Source organism: Gossypium hirsutum, chromosome D11, assembly GCF_007990345.1.
Source record: "Gossypium hirsutum isolate 1008001.06 chromosome D11, Gossypium_hirsutum_v2.1, whole genome shotgun sequence".
NCBI lineage: Eukaryota > Viridiplantae > Streptophyta > Magnoliopsida > Malvales > Malvaceae > Gossypium > Gossypium hirsutum.
The window spans coordinates 49,990,711-50,013,759 of NC_053447.1; positions in this window are offsets into that span (position 1 = coordinate 49,990,711).

A 23,049-nucleotide genomic window follows, 5' to 3' on the forward strand; every position below is an offset into this window, starting at 1 on the left:
CTAGGCCGTGTGAGAATCGAAATCCCAGAGTTTTGGGGGAACATGGTCGTGTGAGGGACCATGTGGTCACACTTATGGCTGGTCGTGTGTGTAACACCTCTAACCTATATCTGTCACCAAAATAGGGTTACAGAGCATTACCGTCAAACCATAACATAAGAAAATACATTTCCAAACATTAATATAATCATAGCATAAATCATTCATTCACATGCTCATCGTCCTTTAATCGAGCCCTCGAGGCCCTAAAAACACTTTAGAAACGATTCGAAACTAAATCGAAAATATTTGAAACATTGAGGAAAAAGTTAGAAAAATTTAAACTGTAGGGGTCACACGGCCATGTGACTCACATGGCTGAGACACACGCCCGTTTCTCAGGTAGTGTAACAATCAAAATAAGGACACATGGCCATGTCCCAGCCTATGTCCGTGCCCATGTAACTCTCTGACTTGGGACACACGACCAAGCCACACGCCCGTGTGCCAGGCCATGTAACTCTCGAAATGTCCTCACATTCCCATGTGCCAGGCCGTGCAACTACCCGACTTGTAACCTTTAAAAGCTACAAGGGGCACGTGGCCGTGTGTCACACATAGCTGAGACACATGCTCGTGTTTTAGGCCATGTGGACAAGAAAATGGTTAAAATAAACCATTTCTTTCACCCTTCCCAAGCATAAACCTAAGTACTTTTGCACATATGATCAAGGCTTCTAAACATGCTCAAAACCTACATAAAAAGGTCGATAGAATAGGCTAATAATCCATACAACCAATATACCATTTAGGCACCTCAAGCACATACATCAAGCATACCTAAACATGTGTATATTTAACCATTTATCAACTAAATTGTTTCCATGCCAAAACATATCACAATTGACACATATCAACCATACCATATTAGATTCATGCCATATCAAAATAACCTTACCTTTTGGACCATTTCTCACATGCATCAAAACCATCTGAATGACACAAATCTAGTTATTTATAAATGGTACCAACAACTAGCATATATACATACCATATTTCAATCATGTATATCTATTCAAAACCTTTCCAAAGCATACCATAACTTGACCATGTTGAGGCCAATTCATCACCTACCATTTTAGCCATTCATACATGCATTAATACATTGTCTAAATAACACACATCAACAAGGCATCGAAAGTACCAAGGTTACATCAACCAAAATGACATATACATGCCAAACTCATCAACTAACATAAACCAAAAGTCCACCTATACATGCCATTTTAACCTTGATCAAGATATCAAAATCTACCAATATAATTGTTGGATAGTGTGATAGATCTCCGACGAGCTTTCAAACCGATCGAGCTTCTGAAAATCTGTAAAGTAAGATAAAGATAACCACATAAGCAATGAATGCTTAGTAAGCTCGTATAAACTTTAAACATAACATTTCATTTTAATAATGAACTTTATAGGGTAATTATATACCAATTTCACCAAGTTTATCAAACTTATAACCATCAACTCATAAATGAGTAAGTTCATCAATATCACATATACTTTTCATTCCCAACATAATAGGATTTATAAAACATACTACTCAATCATTAACCTTTTCATAACACTATGAACCACTCCATTCACTTTCTTACCATTCCATTTACTTACTTTCCATCTCATTTACTTAGCATAAACTTAAATAACAACATCAATTTAGTATATTTGTTCCTGAACTAGGTAAATTCATCCATAGCATATGTAAGTTTCTCGCATATAAGTACATCATTCAACTCATCAATTCCTTTTTCATCATATTACATTTCAATTCAGAACTTTCTGTTTGATTACCTTTTCTTACCTGTTTTATTTGCATAATACAAGACGTAAGCATAACATCAACCACATGATAAACCATTTCATTAGAAATACATACCTTGATTCTTACCACCCTTTCATGAACATAAGCATATTTCCATTTGGACACTTATCATTTCAATGCATAACTTTTAAAATCAAACATAATACAATCCAATCAATAGCTTGACATAAGCCTAAGCATCATCAACAACACATGTTAGCATATTCAAACACAATCCACATGAATTTAACATAGATAAGTCATTTCACATGAATATAATTCATCTGAACTCATCATTTTCCTTAGCATATCATACTTTAAAAGAAACTTCCTTTTTAACCTTTTCATAAATATGTGACATAGTTTCTTTTGATCACTTGCCATTCCTTTCCTTTACATACCCATTGAACCATTTAGAATATCATTGGATACGCGGGATAGTTCACATTTGAATGTGCTAAAATTTAACTGTAACATTTCTTTTCCTTTATATCATTGCTCACATGAGCTATGAAATGGACCTGCTGACACAAGCTGTGGGTCGAAATGTAAGCTACATGATGCTGCTCACACGAGCTGTGGAGTATCTGCAACAAATGCAAGACCTCAGCCATCAGTAGGATATTCAAGACCAGCACTTGAAATATGAAAATCCTAATGACATGTCATTTGTATCCTATGAATTCCTAAGGTTCAAACGGGGCTCGATAGTCATCGAAACATCGTAGGATTTCTATTGTTTCATTACATAATTAATTGCATAATAACTTACATATATTGATTCATTTATAATAGAACCACGTGTTAAACATTCAATTTAATCAACATTTAAGTGGTTATATTTCATACGAACTTACTTGGCTAAATTGCAGAAACGTCAAAGTACAAGGGCTATTTGGTAATTTTCCTATCTCCTCGATTTTCTACTCAATCTTGATCTAATTTAATAATTTCATTCAATTCATTAATTTAGATAGTAAAAATAATTCATTTTTATACAATTTAGTATTTTTGATATTTTTACAGAATTGCCCTCAACTTTTCATTTTTATTCAATTTAGTCCCTAAACCTAAAACATGCAAATTTACCATTTTTATTAAAAATCATATCAGCCAAATATTCACAGCTTCCATTTTTGCCCATTTTTGCAACAATTTCATGTCAAGTCCTTGAACTATTACTATTTCAACAATTTAGTCTCTAATCGTTAAATTCATCAAAAATCATTTAAAAAAATACTTATAAATAAAAAATAATATTTTAAATTCATAATTTAAGATCAAAAATCACAAATATTCATCAATGGAATCATTCAAAATCTTTAACAGTTTCAAAAACGAAGGTGTGGGCTAGCTAGACCTAATTGCAACAATATTAAAAATATAAAAATTATTAGAAACAGGTGAGAAATAGCTTACCATGCTAAGGTTTCACCATGGCTGAACCTTGAGCATGCTTTCATGGAGCATTTGGTGATGAAAAAACAAATGGGAGAAGAAAGCATTATGTTTTCTTTATTTTATTAACCTCTTTCTTTATTTTAAGAATATAATAACATATAAAACATTAAAATTAAAAGAAATTAAAACATCAAACCGTCCCACTATTTTAAGGATGGTTTATATATCCATTAAGGACATCCAATTATAATTCTTTAATTAATTAACAACTTTAATCTAATAGGGATTGCTTTTTCACCTTTTACGATTTGGTCCTTTTTGCTTAATTAACTATCGAAACATTAATTTTTTTAACAAAAATTTAATAAAACCTTAATAACACTCTGTATATATTCATAAAAATATTTATGACTCGGTTTATAGAAACGAGGTCCCTATACCTCATTTTCTAAAATCACTTGACTTTAGGGTCTTACCAATTGAACCTAATTAACCATTCATATAACATAAATTACCATATCAAAAAACTTTTTAAAACCATATCTGACTCATAAATATTAAATAATAATATTTACGAACTTACTTGTCAGATTTGTGGCCCAAAAACCACTGTTTCTGACACACTACTGAAAAATAAGCTATTACAGTGTGACCCTATTCTGAGGCATGGTTTGCCCTAATTCACTTGTAAAAGCACACACACCTTTCGCCAGGATCTCGAATGACATCCCTCACATTCAAATTTGGTCTGATGCAGCTATAACGTGTCCTTAATCGAATTTCAATTGACGAGACAAAGGCACTTACCGATTCTTGGCAAAGTTAGAGATGCGATTGATGGTGATTTGCTAAACTGTTAAAAACATGATGGAGTGGAAGCTAGTTTGATTTGAGAACAAACTAATTATCAAAAATGGAGAAAAATATTTGATGCAAAGAAGAGGATGGACAAGAGAGATGAGAAGAATAGGGGAAAATAAATAAAATTTATGTTTTTGTTTGGAAAAAGAAACCAGAATTCAAATACAATTAGGAAAAAGGCTATATACTTAGGATTTTAAAAGTCTAGGGGCTGTAAGGTAATTTCCCCTTGCCATCGAAAATAAAAAGGAAATGGGGTAGAATAGCGTGGCTTAAACATAGTATGTAAGGGGAAAAAAGATAATACTTAACCATTGGGACTGCTATCTATTCTTATTAAGGTTTTACTCTAAATTATATTTATTTTAGGATTGTTTTCATTCTGGTTTGCTGAAAATGAAAAGAAATTAAATAAAAGAGGAGTAGATAAAACCTAGGACCTCTAAGGAATGCACTAATTACTTAACCATCAAGTCTAGGTCATTCTTTAGTTGTTTATTTCAATTAATCCTATATATTTTGGGTTGTTACATTTACAATGTAATTTTTTTTAAAAAATATATTAATATATTAGAAAGTATTTAAACTAATTTTTTAATATTAATTTTTTAAGATAATTTAATTATTTTTAAATATATTAAATTTTATCTAAAATTTTTGATAATTTTATTTTTTTAAAATTAATAATATGAAGTTATTTTATCTAAATCCAATTTAAATTTATAGGAATAAATATTTGAAATAAATTAAATGAATAAATTATTTTATCTAGTTAAATATTTCTTTTAAATATGGACCTTTTTAATTTAATGGATAATCACCATAAATAATAACTTTATGTTTAAATAAAAAACTGTTTAAAATATTATATTTTTTTATTTTATTTAATTGAAGATAAAAAAATAAAAATATATATTAAATAGAATGGGACATATCAATAATTATAAAAATATTAAAATATTAAACACATTATATATTATTTATAAAAATTATAAAAATATTATTATAATAAATATAATATTTTATTTTTTATAGTTTCAATATTTGCCCATTATAATATTTTAAAATAATAATTGGTACAAATTATAAAAGGTTTTAATTGTATTATTAAATATAATATAACACATTAAATATTAATAATGATAATATATTAAGTATAACAATAAAATAATATATTATACACATTAAATAACTATTATTAAATATTTTTAATAAATTAAATTTTATTGTGCCCCACAATTTTAGTTTAGTAAACATGATAGTATATTTATTAAAATATATTAAATCAAGATTTTTTTAATTAAAAAATATAATATTAGTTTTTGTAAAATTATTCATTTTTAACAATATTTTAATATATTAGAAAAAATAAAAAAAAATAAATGTAAAAAATTGAAAGAGCTCCACTTAATTAAAATATGATTTATGAAACTCATAGTTGATTTAAAAACAAATGCTTAAAATATGAGAAACTGTGAATCATATATATATGATTTTTAAATTTATGTTTTATCTTATTTTATATTAAAATAGGAAAATAATTTAATTAAAATTAAAGAGAATATCATGTGTCATTAAAGAGAAGTGTCACGTGTTATTAAAATAAATCGTCTATATTAATAGGGGACTTAAAGACCTTATAATATAATATATATGATATGAAAAATAATTTAAAATTTTTTAAAAGTAACTAAATGAAAAATAAAATTAAAATAATCAAAAGCAAGTAAGGGGATAAAGAAAAACAATTGACAAAAGGGTTAGAACAATAATTTCAACCTTTATTGGAGGGTCTAGGTAGTACTGAAACTAACATCCAGGCTAACATGAAGCTAAAGATTGGACATAATACGAGAATAAGAAAAATGAAAGGGAATCCCTAAAACATTATAGGAAAAGTTTAAAACCATACATCCTACATGGGTGAAGTATCCAAAAATGCTGATTTTTAACCATAATTATCGAATTAGGTTGATTTTTGTAAAATTTATTGGATTAGGTCGATTTTGGAAAAATGCATCCAGCTAGACGTGTTTTCAGTGAATATAACAGGGAAACACTTCTAACTATATGTGCTTTTAGCTTTGGCTAGATGGTTAAATATTAGTGCTTTTATTCTTTGAGTCTCAGGTTTGATTCCTCTCCTACTCACATTTGTATTTTTTATTTCATGTTGCTTCAAGTTTTTTATATATTTAATTATTTCTTTTCCACTTAAGTTTGTTGGTTTGATGGTTAGATAGTTGTATTTACATTTTGGAGTCTCGAGTGTGATTCCTCTACTACTCATATATATTTTTTTATTTCATGTTGCTTCAAGTGTTTTTTCTAACTAATATTTTTAACATATTAGCTCATTTCGTTAGATGGTCAGATAATTGTGAATACATTCTTGAGTCTAAGGTTTCATTATTTTTTATAAGCGTATTAATGTATTTTTTATTTCATATTGTTTCAAACTTTTTTTATTTTTAAATTAATGTTTTGATGATATTTTTTAATTATTTTTATTTTTAATTAATGTATTTTTTATTTTTAAATATTTTATTTATAAAATCAAATAATTATTGCAAATATCATTAATTGAAATAAAAATAATATGCTTGTAAAAATAATTAAAAAAAACTTGAAGCAACATGAAATAAAAAATACAAATGTAAGTAGTAGAAGAACCAAACTCGAGACTCAAGGATATAATTACAACTATCTAACCATCTAATGAAAAACTAGTATGTTAAAAAACATTAATTAAAAATTAAAAAAATTTGAAGCAACATGAAATAAAAAACACATAAATATGAGGAGTAGAGGTATCAAACTCGAGACTTAAGGAAGTAATTGCAACTATCTAACAATCTAACTAAATAACTAATATGTTAAAAAATTAAAAAGCTTGAAGTAACATGAAATAAAAAATACAAATGTGACTAGGAGAGAAATCGAACCAAAGACTCAAGGATAAAAACACCAACATTTAACCATCTGACCGAAGCTGAAAACATGTTTAGCTAAATTCGTTTTCCCAAAATCGACCTAATCGAATAAGTCTCATAAAAACTGACCTATTCCGATAATTATTATTAAAAATCAACATTTTTGAATAATTCACCCATCCTAGTTAATTACCAAAGAGAAACTGTTGAAGCACTATTTTCCTTTCTTTGGCCTTGCTAAGCGAAGCCAATTGGTTACCATTAAAATGTAATTTAAATCATATATAAATGCTTTTCTTCTACTGGCAAGCAAATAATGGAAAGGAGTTGGTCATGTGTATGCTATTGAATGGTAGCAAAATATGTTTGAAATGACAAATATCGATTAAGTTCTATTATTACTATTATGATGATGATGACTAAAGAGGCAATAAATATTAGGGTAGTTGATGCAGTAATTCCATCTAAATTCCATAAATATATACAAAGAAATCTGGTAAAAACTCAAATGCCCACGACTTTTCTTCTATAAACCAATTAATAATTTAATGGGTTTGGGTCACTAAATTTGAACCTAAAAGTAGTAATCTCCAACAAATTACACTGTCAGAAAGATGAGTAGCCTCAAAATTAACTCTCCTCACCTTCTAAGTTTTACTATGTTATCAATGCATATCACCCCATGTATACTAATTTTCAATTATGTCAAAATTAGGTATCAAACAGTCTCCATAACATAGCAATTTTTATTATTCAGGTGGTTTTAAAATAGAAAATTATTTAAGAAATTTTATTTTTCAATTTTTAATTATCTTTAAATTAAGGATCTTAACAATATGGTACTATTTAAATGCAAATTTTTTACTTGTTTAAGAAAATAATAATAAAAGAAATTATAAAGGATAATAATTTATTTTTATTTTTATTTAAACTCCTGGTTGGGTTGGTGTTATGAGTTAAATGAGCATCAACTTAGTTATAGAATTTATTTTGGTGTCCTTCTTATTTAAAGTAAGTTATATTATTTGAGAGTATTTTAGTTTTCTATTTAAAAATAATATATTTATGGTTGGATTTAAATCCATGCCAATTGCATTAGTAAAACTTTAAATTTACCACTCAATCTAAATTTTATTTTAATAATTTTTATACATTTCATTAATTAGCTTCAAATTATAGGTTCATTATTTATTGTATTTTACTTTTAAACACATCTCTATGTGTTTTTTTTTTGGTAGAGTAAAACATACAAAATAAACTAACTACACATTAATTCTCTAGGCAATACTAACGCTTGCTTGAGACATAGGAGAAAGTGCTAGCACCTCCCTTGAAATCTCCTAAAAAATCTTTAAACCTTGGCTTATGTCAAAAGCCATCTTGGCCAAGCAATCAACAATTTTATTGTAGACTCTAGGGCAATGTTGTATCATCCAAGGTCCTGCGTTTAGCAACAGGTGATGAATACGTCTAATGAGGGTAGAGTTTGAACTTGAAAAAGAGGAATCCTGAATGGCCTGGACGACTTACAAGCTATCTGTTTGCATCAAAACACCCTCACGTCTCATGTTATGGATAAAAGTTAATCCATCAAGAATACCCCACAATTCAGCATCAAAGATTGAGCATTTGCCCAAGTATCTGTTGTATCCCATAATCTACTCCCCATTAACGTTTTTATGACCGTTGCAGCATTTCTAGTAGCAATTTGAACCACCCCATTAGTGCAAAGATTGGTCCATCTTTCTGGTACCTTGGTTGATAAAATTTGTTCCTTTCGTCTAGAAATGTCCCTCTTGTGGAAAGCAAAAAATTATTTTTCCCATATATGTGAAATCTTAAGAATCTCACATGTATTCTAGGAGACGCCTTGAAAAAGAAAAATATTTCGATTTTTCCAAATTCGCCAGGTTAGTAAACCAAATAAACATGACCAATTTACCTCACTGACGACTAAATTCGCAAAACTTTGGAAATTAGACTTAAATCATTGAAGAAGATCCCTTGCAAAAAAAATCTCATTAGTTTCAGCTGAGATAACTTGCTTCCAAATCTCTTTAGCTGTCGGACAATCTCTATATTTTAAATACGTAATTTTCACTCGCATACAAGTATGATAAAATTTTCTATATTTATAAAAATTTCTGCACACCTAATATATATACATTTTTTAAAACAATTAATGATTTTATTTTATGAAAGAAGTTATTTAATGAGTAAATAATTTTAGAAAAATAACTATTTAAAAGAGACAAAAGGAAGTTATAATAGTAAAAATGTGATAATATTTCTTTAGGACTTTATAATTTCTTAAACATTGGTTATGCAATAACTTAAGTTATAAATATCCTTCAAATTATGTTTTTATTTCATTTCTTTTTTATATAAATATAAAATTGATGTTATATAATTTGCAATACTAATTTAATTAGAAATTATATAGTTATTAAAATTTGTCACTTATAATTTGGATGAAGAGATAATATATTATATATTTTTACCTTTAAAATATATATTTTTTTCAATTTGATCTAGACGTTAAACTTGAATTCGGGAGATTATATCAGCCACCGAAATGACCTAGTATGATCGGAGTTCATAAAACAGTCAATTTAAAACATTTATTTATTTTAAAAGAAAACTTAGTCTATTTTCAAAAAATCAAAGAGTTAACAAAAATCAATTAATTATAATTTTTTTCTTGTAACGGTGACTAATTTTGAAAAATTAGTTAATTTATTTATTCTTCCAAAACTTATTTATAAATTAGTAGGGGAAAGTTATTTTTAACTTAGTTTTATTAGAACTATATTTCATGCTTAATTAGTTAACAACCATATATTAAATGAAGCTAAATATCATGCATGCTAAATAAAACCAAAACCTAAGTCTCATGCTACAGTTCAAAAATAAATTCATACAATCTTTGAATAATAAATTATCAAATAATAAATCTAAAATATTTATATAGAAAAAACATATCCGAGCCGAACCCCTTCGGATGCCAATTTCACTTCCTAACCTGGTGGGTTATTTGTAAAGATGTAAATTAAAGGGGAGTAAGCTATGAAGCTCAGTGTGAGTTCAATCACAAAAAAATCTAAACAAAACAACAAACAAGCAAAGCATATGAACTAGCAATTTTTAGATTAAACACAATCATAAAGCACTTCAGATTAACGGTTTTTCACATAAAACACTTCACTTCACTATCTTGGTATTCACAGTTTTGTATGCACATGCTTATGAATGCAATGAAGTTTCAAATTAATAGAAATGTCCTACCCAACTTCACTACACACCTCACTTATGAGTTCTCTATAACTCATCTTCCATATCACTCTAGATTGTGGATGAGCCACCACTGATTTGTAGATAAACTACCACTTTGTAAAGAAAAGTGTAGGTAAATTGTCACACCTTAAGTCTGGCAGATCCGAGTTTAAGGCGTAGAGTTGTGAAGTTATCTGTTTGGCGTAATGTAATCAGCCACGTTATAGTCTTTTGGAGAATTGGAATGTGGCGTATAGTAACCGTCGTAGAGGTGAATAAAGGTTTTGGTTTATTCTTATTCTGTTATCTAAGAGAAGGGTATATCAAGTGAAGTATAAGCCGGGTGAGTTACCACTATATGCATAGTACATAGTACTGTGTTAGTTGGGTTTTGTAATAAGATTTGGTTAGGAGTCAACTAGATTGATTATTCAAATATCAATTATACAGTATGCTCATTTATGTTTCTCTCAGAACTTGTAGGCCATTATGTCAGCTAAGGTTCTTGATTTAATCAGTGATTGTTCTACCTCTTGGTAAGTATTGTATAGCTCTACGTGTTAATTTTTTGAAAAAGTAAAGATGTTATTGTAGGAACAGTAAGTTATGAATGCAAGGTCTTGCATGTAGCTTATTTATGATCAAGATGTTAGCAAATTGTATGAAAATGAGTTTTAATGGTGAATTTGTGTACTTTAAGATGTTGTTGTTTTTAGGTCGAAATGGATATCCGAGTCTGGAGCTTTGAGCTACAGTTTAGGTGAGTATTAGATGAGTCTCTGTTCTGACTCTTGCATGTTATTTATTCAAGTAAATACATATATATAATGATAAAAACCTCAGATAACGGGTAAGTTTGTGAAGTATATAGTAAAGGTGTTATATGTGTATAATAAAGTTATGTATGAAGTATTGTATGAATAAAAAAATGATTGGTAAGTATGCAGTTAAGGTCTGATATAAGGAATGTACGAATTGATCAGCTATGCATGAACAAATTTTGGGTAAGTAAATTCTGGATAAAACATTCCTTGTAATGCCTTTGGTAGGGCATGTATAATGCTAATCAAACTAGCATATCACGATATGAAAATAAGTGTAAAACCATGTAGTTGAGACCCATGGCAATGTATGATATGAAAACACTCATGGTGTAGCCTCTAATAAGACGAAGACTAGATTGACAGATCACAACACGAAAGTGTGTAAGTCCATGTGGCTAAAACCCATGGCATAATATGATATGATGATATGAATATTCATAGTGAAGCCTTTGATAATATATAATCGAACTGACAGATCACGACATGAATTTATGTATAAGTCTATGAGGGAGAAACCCATGACACCTTCTATGAAAGTTCGTCGGGACAGTAAACACGTGATTTTATATGTTTTTTAGATCGATCTGCTAAGCCTTTGTAGTGTATTTTTGTATGGCCATTGTGGCAAGTTCTGTATAATTTTATTGGCGTATTTGATGATCTGTGTGGTAAAATGTGGTTATCTGCCTTTGTGGTAAGTTCTGGATAAGTTCTGAGAATTCTTTGATAGATAAGTATGTGGTAAGGACATGATACATTTGAAGTTAATTTGGTTGAATTAGTTTCGGGATGTAATCAAATAAGTCTTAAGGGAAGTCTTTTAAAAAAAAGCATGTATCTTCAAAGAGAGTATCCACTAATGTAATCTGTTAGTGTAGAATATAGGCAAATTTGTAGTCATGAAAGATATGAGTATTTGTCAATCTGAGTTCGTTCGTGTTACATAGTGCTGAAACTTGAGTCTCTAGTATCCGTCATATCTAAATGGTATCATGTCTCTTTCTAAAATCTTATGGAATCTGAGTTGTTTGTCATCTTGGTTTATTCTGGTATTCGTCAAATGAAAAATTTGTAAGTAGTATTCGCTAAGAGAATAGTACCAGTGAAGGTTGTTTGATGATAATAGAAGAAATTGTACCATTTAGTAAGATCTGGAGATAGCCAAAAGTTAAGTGAAAGATAATAAGTAAAGAATGATAAGTGGTGTATAAGTATGTATAAAGTATATATATCTGAAGCTATAAAGGTATCCGCCAAAGAAAAAAATGGTAATCCAAATAGTCAAAATGTAGAATTCAACAAGGAAAGTTTAAAAGTATTTTGTACTTAAACTCTCTAGGTTTGTATAACTTACAAATGCTATGTTTATGTTTCAGGTATTATTGTGAATGATTATGCCAAGAGGGACAACACTAGAAATGCGCCATGGAAGTGGCGAGTTAGGATAATATGCATACAGGGGACGTCTTAGGATTTGGTGTACAGTAGGATTACCCTTATTTGTGTATGTTTTCAGTAAACTTTTGTGTTGTAATTAAATTATGATAAGTCGGATGCATTATATCATTTTTAATTTTTTTTCTTCATTTATTTGAAATTGAGTCTTTAAATAAAATAATAAGAAATATGTATTAAGTAAGGAGTATCTGTCAACTATTTTGAAAATTTGCTAAGTTATGTGTAGTGAAACTCGAGATCCAGACTTGGTGAATCGGGTCGAATTGAGGACTTTACATAAACCAGTAGTATTTTAAATAAAAACATTTGCAATTACTGCCACTTGTTGTGAGTGCACAACATGGTTGCATATTAAACAAAATACCATTGGGTTTGTGAATGAGCCACATATTTGTAGTTACTGTCACTTGTTGTGAGTGCACAACATATTCGCAGATTAAATAAACTGTCACTTTTCCTCCATACAATGTCTCACCCTATGCAATGCATTCTGTCATGCTTTGTATTATAACAAATCAACACTAGTAGTAGACATGTAATATTTACTCAATTCATCGCTAACACTTAACATGTTTATCATGTACTTCTCAGGGCGGTAACAATATTATCACTTTCAATTTAAGAGTTTCACTTTATCAAAGAACAAATAACGTTTACATATCATGCGATGTAATAAGAGAACTTAAGGCATTAAACACAAATTTCAAGATACACACAATATCAGGGACCTAATTAAGCACGAAAAAACTCCAAAAACAATTCAGGGATTATATAGGGATTAAATTGAACATATCATACTTTTACATAATATTAATAATTTAAATTAATCAATCATGGATTCTAGCCTAAATCATTCTATTAGGGACTTAATTAAACAAAATTAAACATTAAAAAAAGTTTGGGAATTGATTAGGGACTAATCTGAATAAGATATAAAATTTTGGGTCAAAACATGATTTTTGTAAAATAGGGGAAAATTTATAAAATTTAAAAAAATGGGCAAAACTATAAAATAAAAAATAGGGGTAAAACTATAAAATTTAAAAAATAAAGGCAAAACTATAAAATCTAAAAAATAGTGGCAAAATTGTAAAATCTGAAAAACAAAGGACACATGGCCGTGAGGCCCTATCCTAGGCACAATTTTACCTTAATTCGCTGGTAAAAGAACACACACCTTTCACCGAGATTCCGAATGAGGTCCCTTTCGTTCAAATTTGGTCTGATACACACTACACCAAAACAGGTTTTTAGCGGCATTTTTTAGGCCTTTAGCGGCGCTTTTTAGTGCCATTAAAAGTATTTGCGGCGCTTCCACAAGCGTCGCAAAAAATGCAACTATTGACAACGCCGCTAGCATTTGCGGCGTTTATAGAAATAAATGCCTCTAAAGGTCATGTTCTTTAGCGGCGCTTTTCTTACAAACGCAGCTAAAGGTCATGTTCTTTGGAAGCACCGCTAAAGGTCATGTTCTTTAGCGGCGCTTTTCCTACAAACGTCGTTAAAGGTCATGTTCTTTAGCGGTGCTTTTTCCACAAACGCTGCTAAAGGTCATGTTTTTAGCGTCGCTTTCCTTCAAACGTCGCTAAAGGTCATGTTCTTTAGCGGCGCTTTCCCACAAACGCCGCTAAAGGTCATGTTCTTTAGAGACGCTTTTCTCACAAACGCCGCTTGTAACACCCCAAAACCCGAGACCGTCGCCGGAGTCGAACACGAGGTGTTAACAGACTTCAAACCACTTATTAGAAATTTCCCAGACAAGCTGCCAATCTGCATACGAGTCGCATTAAAAATCATATCTTGAGTTCTGAAACTCGAAATCTAGTTCCGTAAATTTTCCCCGGAACTAGACTCATATATCTATATGGTAGAATTTTTGTAGAATTTTTTGCCAGGCCAATTGGTACAGTTTATTGGTTAAAGTCGTCCCTGCTCCTGGGTTCGACTACTCTGACCCTTGTGCATTACGACTTAGATATCTCCCTTTACAGAGATCCAATACTTATGCCGTTGGTTTCTAATGAAACTATACTCAAAATGGAATCTATACATATAAATCATGACTTCTAATTGTCTCTGATTAATTTAGGGTGAATTTCTAAAGTCGGGACAGGGGATCCAGAAATCGCTCTGGCCCTGTTTCACAAGAGTTTAATTATCTCCTAACATACAGCTCATATGGTCGTTTCGTTTCTTCTATATGAAAATAGACTCATCGAGCTTCGATTACATAATTTATTCATTAATTAATTCCATTCCTACTATTTTTAGTGATTTTTCAATCTTACGTCACTGCTGCTGCCAGCATCTATTACTAAAGCAACTATGCCTATCTCGTGATTTCTCCTTGATCTAACTAGTAATTCATCATACATATCACAAATTATGATCATGACTAGCCATGCCAAAGGCTAATCATTGTCAAACATCTCCCTACTACACTATTGCAATATTATGAATTTTAACACCAAAAATAATCAACCATGACATATGGCATAAAAATCGAATTTCCAAGACTTGCGACCTAACATTATAGAACCAAATCCAACCGAACATTTATGCCATTTTCGCATGGCTAAAAGTTTACATACCAAATTTCAACAAAACATATTAGCCTATACATGCCGAAATGTTCTCCTAGACCGACTAAAAAGAAGATACCAAAAGTTGCTAGCCGGCGTGATGACTTCGATGACAGTCCCAAGCACGCAAAAAGACGAGTCCAAGAAACCTAAAGTAGGTGACAAGCAAACACCGAGTGAGTATATAACTCAGTAAGTCATAAGCATTACATTGCCGTTCAGTAATAATATATCATAAGAGAAAATAAATAATGCGGGATTAAAATCCTCCATCCATACCCAAACTGTGCTATAATTCCTTAGGCATTTCGGTTCGATCTCATACCAAGCCCTACTTTGACATTTCATACATTACACCATATGACATTGGATGCATTTATCTTCAAGTATAATCACCACATAGGTTCAAGACTTACCAAGCTCAATCCCAAATATAAATAAAATGTCTATTCCTCATGAGCTCAAGGAGTTTACTCGTACCGCTGTCCATGATTGACTCGATAAGGCCGCACACTTAGAGCATGTATATTTATTAGAGAATGTATAATAAGCCCGCACACTTAGTGCTTAATAGTCGAACTCGCACACTTAGTGCTATATAATCAAACTCGCACACTTAGTGCTATACAATTTGAACCCGCACACTTAGTGCCAATCTCATGATCATAAATGTTTACACCCGCACACTTAGTGCCGAAACCAACAACTCAATACATCTCACCTCTTTTCTTTTTCATTCAATACTTTCATCACCCCATGCATACATGTATATATATATTTATCATTCAATTCAGCATCATTACATAGACGTTATGACCATTTAAATTAATACAAAATATATGCTTAATGACTTACCTTGTGTTGGGTAAGACGGTTCCAACTCGGCTACTCGATGATCTTTTCTTTGCCTTTGCTTGATTCTCCTCCTTTAACTCCTTGAGCTTAATCAATAAATCAACTAGTTTAACCACCTTGCTAAATATTTATAATCCAATTACACATGCATATGTTTGTTAGTATATTCGGCAACCATCCTCACTAATTACCCATTTAGTCGATTATACACATAATCAAAGGTAACCTCACGAATGGGCATACTTATGTATATATATATACACTTCCGAATGGGCATCACAATTAGATTTAACACTACCTTCATACTCAATTAGATGGCCGAATGTATGTACAATGTCAACTATAACATCATTTAAACATCTAATTTCATCTCATGAACACTTGATCGAATTTTCCTAATCTAGCATATTTTCACATCTATTTGTAACATCATGTAAATCCACATATAACTACATTTCTTAAGTTCCACATCTTAATGCCCATTATAGCCATTCTCATAGTCTAAATCTAAAAATTGGCACATCCACCTTTCAACCATGTTAGCCGACTACTCATTCTCTTCTTAGTCCTAAATTCGGCACCTCCAACAAAGTGACTTAACAACTTCAACTTTCATGCTAACATAACAAGCAATTTAACACATACATATAACTAACATGTTAATAGCATCAAGGTATCAACTAAAATTTTTAAGCTTCTTAGTCAAAGCCTAACTCTCCGACAACCCCAAATCCAACCATGGGGTAGATAGAATTTAGACTCATCACCCAAAGGTTGTGTAAACTTCCAAAAATATCATTGAACATACCTTGATCTAAAGGACCACCTTGGCCGAATCTTGCTTCCTCTTCTTCCTCTAGTTACGACAATTGCAAAAGAAAGAAAACATGAACACTCCTTCCCTCCTTATTAAGCATTCAAACTCTCTCATTTTCATGCCACAACATCAAACACTCCTCCTAGATACAAGCAATGGCCGAACTTCTTCAAAATTTTTCTCCCTTTCTTTTTCTTGGTTTTTCGGCTAGGAGATGGCAAGTATGAACACCCCTTTTTTTTTGTTCACTTTCCTATTATTATTCCCATCATTTGTTAACTAAAAAAACATATTAAATTAGAATGAGTGGAGCATCATCACTCATTGGCCGGCCACCATGTATTTTATGGGTAATTTGACTTGCAAAGCCATGCTTCCTCTCCCTATTATTAATTACTCCTTATAATTCATCTATCATCTTTTCTAACTTCGTCAACTAGGTCCTTTTCGAATTAATTCACATTCCTAAAGCTAATATTAAGCATTTAATTTCTCATATATTCACTGTCACACAAAAATTTATGTAATTAAAACACAAAAATAAATTTTTGGCTCGGTAATGTGGTCTCGAAACCACATTCTGACCAGGGTCTAATTAGGGTTGTCACACCGCTAAAGGTCATATTCTTTAGTGACGCTTTTTCCACAAACGCCGCTATTGTTTGGCGGCTTTTAGCAGTGCTTTTTCTAAAAACGCCACTAATTTTGGGATTTTTGTAAAATTAAAATTTCATTTTTTTCAGCCCTCTTGTAACAACAAATCAAAAGCAACCAAATCTGAACCAGCCACAAGCAATAAAATTATATAATATTTCAAATTAAATGAATAAAATAATATTAATATCAATAAATAAAATATAATTCATATTATTTTCACAAAAATGTTAAAAGTTAAAATGATAAAAATATTTATACAATACACTACGACGGCGGAAGTTGGGACCGCTGAAACATCTTTATCATTTCTGAAGCTGCTGCTGGAGCTTGTCATACTTTCTGCTCTGCTCTGCTTCTCTTGCTGTAGCCTCTGCTTCTCTCGCTACAGCCTCTGCTTCCCTTATTGTTGCCTCTGCTTTAAGTTGTAGTTGGAGTTCTTCATATTTCCTTTGAACCTCAACTGTGGTCGCTTGCATCTGAGCCATGTGGTCTTTTAACCTCTGAACTTCAGCTTGAGCCTGACTCCCCGAAGTCATGTATTGGTGCGAGCTGGATCCAAAATATTGAGTTGGGTTAACAAAAGATCCTTGAAATCGAACCCGACCATACCTTTCAGGATCCAAAACTTCAGTAATAATCCGGTTATCAATGTCTTCAAGATGAACAGAACTATCACTGGAAGCAATCACTTCGTACTCCACCTTTTTATCTGTTAGTTTTTCCTAATAAATAAATTACACAGTTAGGAATGCAATATATATTAAAAAAACAAATGCAACATAAGTTAACAATATTAGCATTACAAGCAATGAATTAAACCATTAGAAAATAAACACTATAAATAGCTAAAACAAGTCAAATCGTATTAAGTAAACGTACCATAATTTCTGCAGCTTCAAAAGTCATAGGAGATTCATCTTTCTTCCTATGTTTAATCTCAAAAAGTTGAAGGCGTCAAACTTTCTGACCAGACGACAGTTCCTACAATATAGTAGGAAAAATATTATTGAATGGAAAGTAATACATATTTGACAGTATTAAAAAATTAAAAATGCCTTGGCCTCAGCTACACAAGTAAAACTTTTCGACCCGGCTGTGTGAGTGAATTTCTGTTTCTCCCTGCTGCTTTTTCCAACTCGTTCACAATCCTACGTTATGAAATTATTAGTACGTAAATAGTAAATACTATAAACCAAAATAATTACAAGAGTTTGGAAGTACATCATACCTCACCTTTCTTCGAATGCCAAAATCTAACCGCATCTTCCCATTGGTACCTCAGCATACCCAGCAGGACATTTTGCAATTTCTCATCAAGGGTTGTTTTCATCTTATAATAATCTTTCTTTAAAGTACTTTTATGGTCTCTCCATATTTTTCCCAATGCCTTCTTTACATAATTATCTGAGACCTCTAAAGCAAACCTCGCCTACAAAAAACACAAGTTAAGAAAGTAAATATAAATGAAACTAATTCCCAAGTATTACAGATGACATTAACGTTTTGTTACCTTAATATTATCGAGGGCTTGGTTTTTGTTACTATCGGGCATTTGATGCCATGACTCGTAGTTGATAGGCAACATATTCGCATTTCATGCTAAAATGCCCAAGTATCCTGCTAAACGTCGAGCTTCTGTTCCAACAGGCTGACCAAAACTGTTTCTGCATACTTTTACACGCTCGATTGGATCTAACTCGTATAAATCTCTAAGTAGCGTATGTCCTCGACCTCTGCGTGTCCCACTATTTTCAGCTGAAAAATTGTATATTATAATATAAGAATTTGAAAAACAAATCAATTAGATGTCAACACGCATGTAAATTAAATATAAAATTACGTTGAACTTCTGTAGGATCCTCAGGTGCAATCGAAACATTCGAAGATCCAATAGCTATCTCTTGTTCACTATTTGTTTCTGTCGAGTTTAGAGCATTTTGAACAATGCTTAGATCTCGCATTTTTCTTCTAGGCATTTTATTTGCATTACACATAAAATAGTTGAAAACTTAGTAACTAATTACAACAATAACAACACATATAAAATAGTTGAAATATATAATAAGACCAATATTTAAATTATGATATTACATAATTCGTAAAATCTTACTAAATCATAATTCATAAATATCTTCATCCGTATCATGGCGAACCCATTGAAATTGTGTACTAGTACTAGGGATATTTTCATTTAAGTTTTGTTCTGGAAAGAGCAAAATTTATGATCTGTCGTCGATGTTATCTCTACTTCTACTGCCCATGTCAAACAAGTCTCTAGGGATGTTACGGAGTACAACGTACCAACCCTCATCAGTTGGATCTTTTGAGTCAAATTCATATTTGAAAAAAACAAACAAAAATCATTTATTAAATCCCTAAACTAAGATGTAAGTCGATCAAATTAAATATGAAATTGATACATTTTTCCTTTCTCTAACGGGCAAATTACCCGTCCCTCCGAAATTGGCCTCAGGTGTCAAGACTGTCATAAATGAAACCCTATCTGAAAATGACTAATTTCATCTTCTTCCTGGTCTTAGAAGAGCTCAACTTCTGTATTTTAAATTAAAGTTTACTAGAAGTCCATCTATCTTCTATAAATTTAAAATTTACTCCTATAATTTTATTTATAGGAATTTAGCCCTTCACTTTTAAGGTCAATATTTGGAAAAAAATCAAAACACCACACCAATAAATTTGACAGAACGTATTATTATTGTTTTTTCAAAAGCTCAATTTCAGGTTCAAATACCCTTCACCTCAACTTGAATAATATGCGTATTAATCTTTTACTTCTATAACGAACTCGGAAAGAAACAGAGAAGAGTTAGGGACATCACCATGACCAAAAGGCTTAATCCACGATTACATTCCTTCCCCTTCATTAACTACGTAAAACACTAGATATTATACCTAAATCCCTTATACACTGTAACCAAAATTAAGGGCAACTGCTAAATAAACAAATTATACCTAAATCCCTCACACACTGTAACCAAAATTGTTTTCTAAACCCCAAATTTGCAAAACATAATGCAGCCAAAACCCTAAATCAAGACGATGTGCTTCGAAAGAAATAAATGCTTACCTTTTAACCACAAATTCCGCAGCTACTCAAAATCCTGTCAAGATTGAAGCAATCGTTGCTTCCTCTTTGATGATTTCTGAGTTCTCCTCCCCCTTCTTGCTTAGATTTTTTTCTTAGGTTTTTTCCCTTCCGATTCGGCCTCTGCGCAATTGCTTATGTTTCTGTTTTTGTCGAGTGAGTAAATGATAAGTTAAAAAACGTCTGGAGAAACGGCGTCATTCAGCAAAAATTCTAATACATTTTTGAGGCGATTCTCGAAAAAACGCCATTACTTGTTCCACATTTCCGGCGTTTTCAGACCAAACGCCACAAAAAATTAAACTTGTAAACTGAAACGGTGCTGTTTTGTTAGTCTAAAATTGCATTTTTTGTGGCGTTTAATGTAAAAACGCCACTAACACTTAATTCACTTTAAGCCAAACGGTGACGTTTTAAATAAATAATTCTAAAATTTTTCTAAGTTAAAAATCGTTTACGGAAACGGCGTCATTTAGCCATTACTTTAATACCCTTTTGCAGTGTTTTCGGTACAAACGCCGCTATTGCTTCCACAGTTCTGGCATTTTTCCTAAAAACGCCACTAAATATTAAAGTTGTAAAGGGAAACGGCGTCGTTTTTTTGGTCTCAAATTGCATTGTTTCTGGCGTTTTATGTAAAAACGCCACTAATACTTAGTTTCTAAAATTTTTCTAAGTTAAAAATCGTATACAGAAACGACACCGTTTACACATTATTTTAATACCTTTTGCGGCGTTTTTTGTAAAAATGCCGCTATTGCTTCCACATATTCGGCGTTTTTCTAAAAACGCCACTAAAAGTTCAAGTTTTAAATAGAAACGACGCCGTTTTGTTAGTCTCAAATTGCATTATTTCTGGCATTTTATGTAAAAACGCCTCTAATACCTAATTTACTTTAACCCAAACGGTGATGTTTTAAATAAATAATTCTCAAATTTTTCTAAGTTAAAAATCGTGTACAGAAATGGCGTCGTTTAGACACTATTTTAATACCCTTTTGCGGCGTTTACTGTACAAACGCCACTATTGCTTCCAAAGTTCCGGTGTTTTGCCAAAAACGCCACAAAAATTTAAAGTTGTAAATAGAAACGGCGCCGTTTTGCTAGTCTCAAATTGCATTGTTTCTGGCGTTTTATGTAAAAACGCCACTAATACTTAACGTACTTTAAGCCAAACTGTGACGTTTTAAGTAAATAATTCTAAACTTTTTATAAGTTAAAAATCGTGGAGAGAAACGACGTCGTTTACTCAAAATTTTAAGACACTTTTGCGGCATTTTTTGTAAAAAAGCCACTAATGCATTCCACATTTCTGGCGTTTTAATAAAAACGCCACTAAAAGTTTAACTATTCATTCAGAAACGGCACCGTTTTCTTAAGCTATAATGCATAGTTCTGGCGTTTTCTTTGAAAACACCACTAAAATTTAATTCAGTAATATTTATAACAATTATATTAATTTTGTAAATTTTAGGTTTTTTTTGTCTTTTTTGTTTGTTTTTTTATTTCATTTCTTATGTATTTGGTCCTATACATAATATATATTTCCAAAATAAATAATTATACCTAAATATATATCCATCCATATAATATATATCAATAATTTTTTAAACTTATTTATTAATTCTATTTAAACTAATATTTAAATATATCAATTGGTACTTTAGATTATATTTTTAAAATATTATTTAAACAAATTAATCTAAATTAATCCAAAACCCTGATTCGACCCCTAAATTCCTAAACCTTAAATCATTAACCCATTAAACCCTTAACCCGTAACCCTTAAATCCTAAACCCCTAACCCCTAACCCTTATATCCCAAACCTTAAATCCATACCCCCTAATCCTTAAAATAGCACGGCCATCCAAAAAATCCCTAAATCTTTAATAATCATAAAATAGTTAAAATTGATTAAACAATAATTAATAGTAAAAAAATTTGTATTAAAGTAGCAATAAACAATATTATCTTTATAATATTTATTTTATTTGTATAAAGTTTGAAATTTATAATATTTTATTTTATTGATAAATGAATAAATTTATCTAATTAACTAATTTATTATATTCTTTCTCAAATAGATAAATTAATGAAAACAAACAAGGAGTAACAAGTATATGGGATTTTTTTTATTGAAGTGATCAAAATAGGAATGATACCGACTCAGGTATATGCATATTTTTGAATGATTTCAATTCAAATTCACAAATTTATTTAAGTAATTAAGTGTTATTCATGAATTATTTGAGCATTACTATTCAAATTCGAATTTAAATTAATAATATACCGAAACCAAATCATATACCGAAACCAAAAAACCCTAAACAAATTTATTATTACCTCTTTTACAATTATATAAGAACATATTTAAAATATAAATTGAAAAAACTAATTAATCTAAACCCAATACCCTAACCCGACCCCTAAATCCCTAG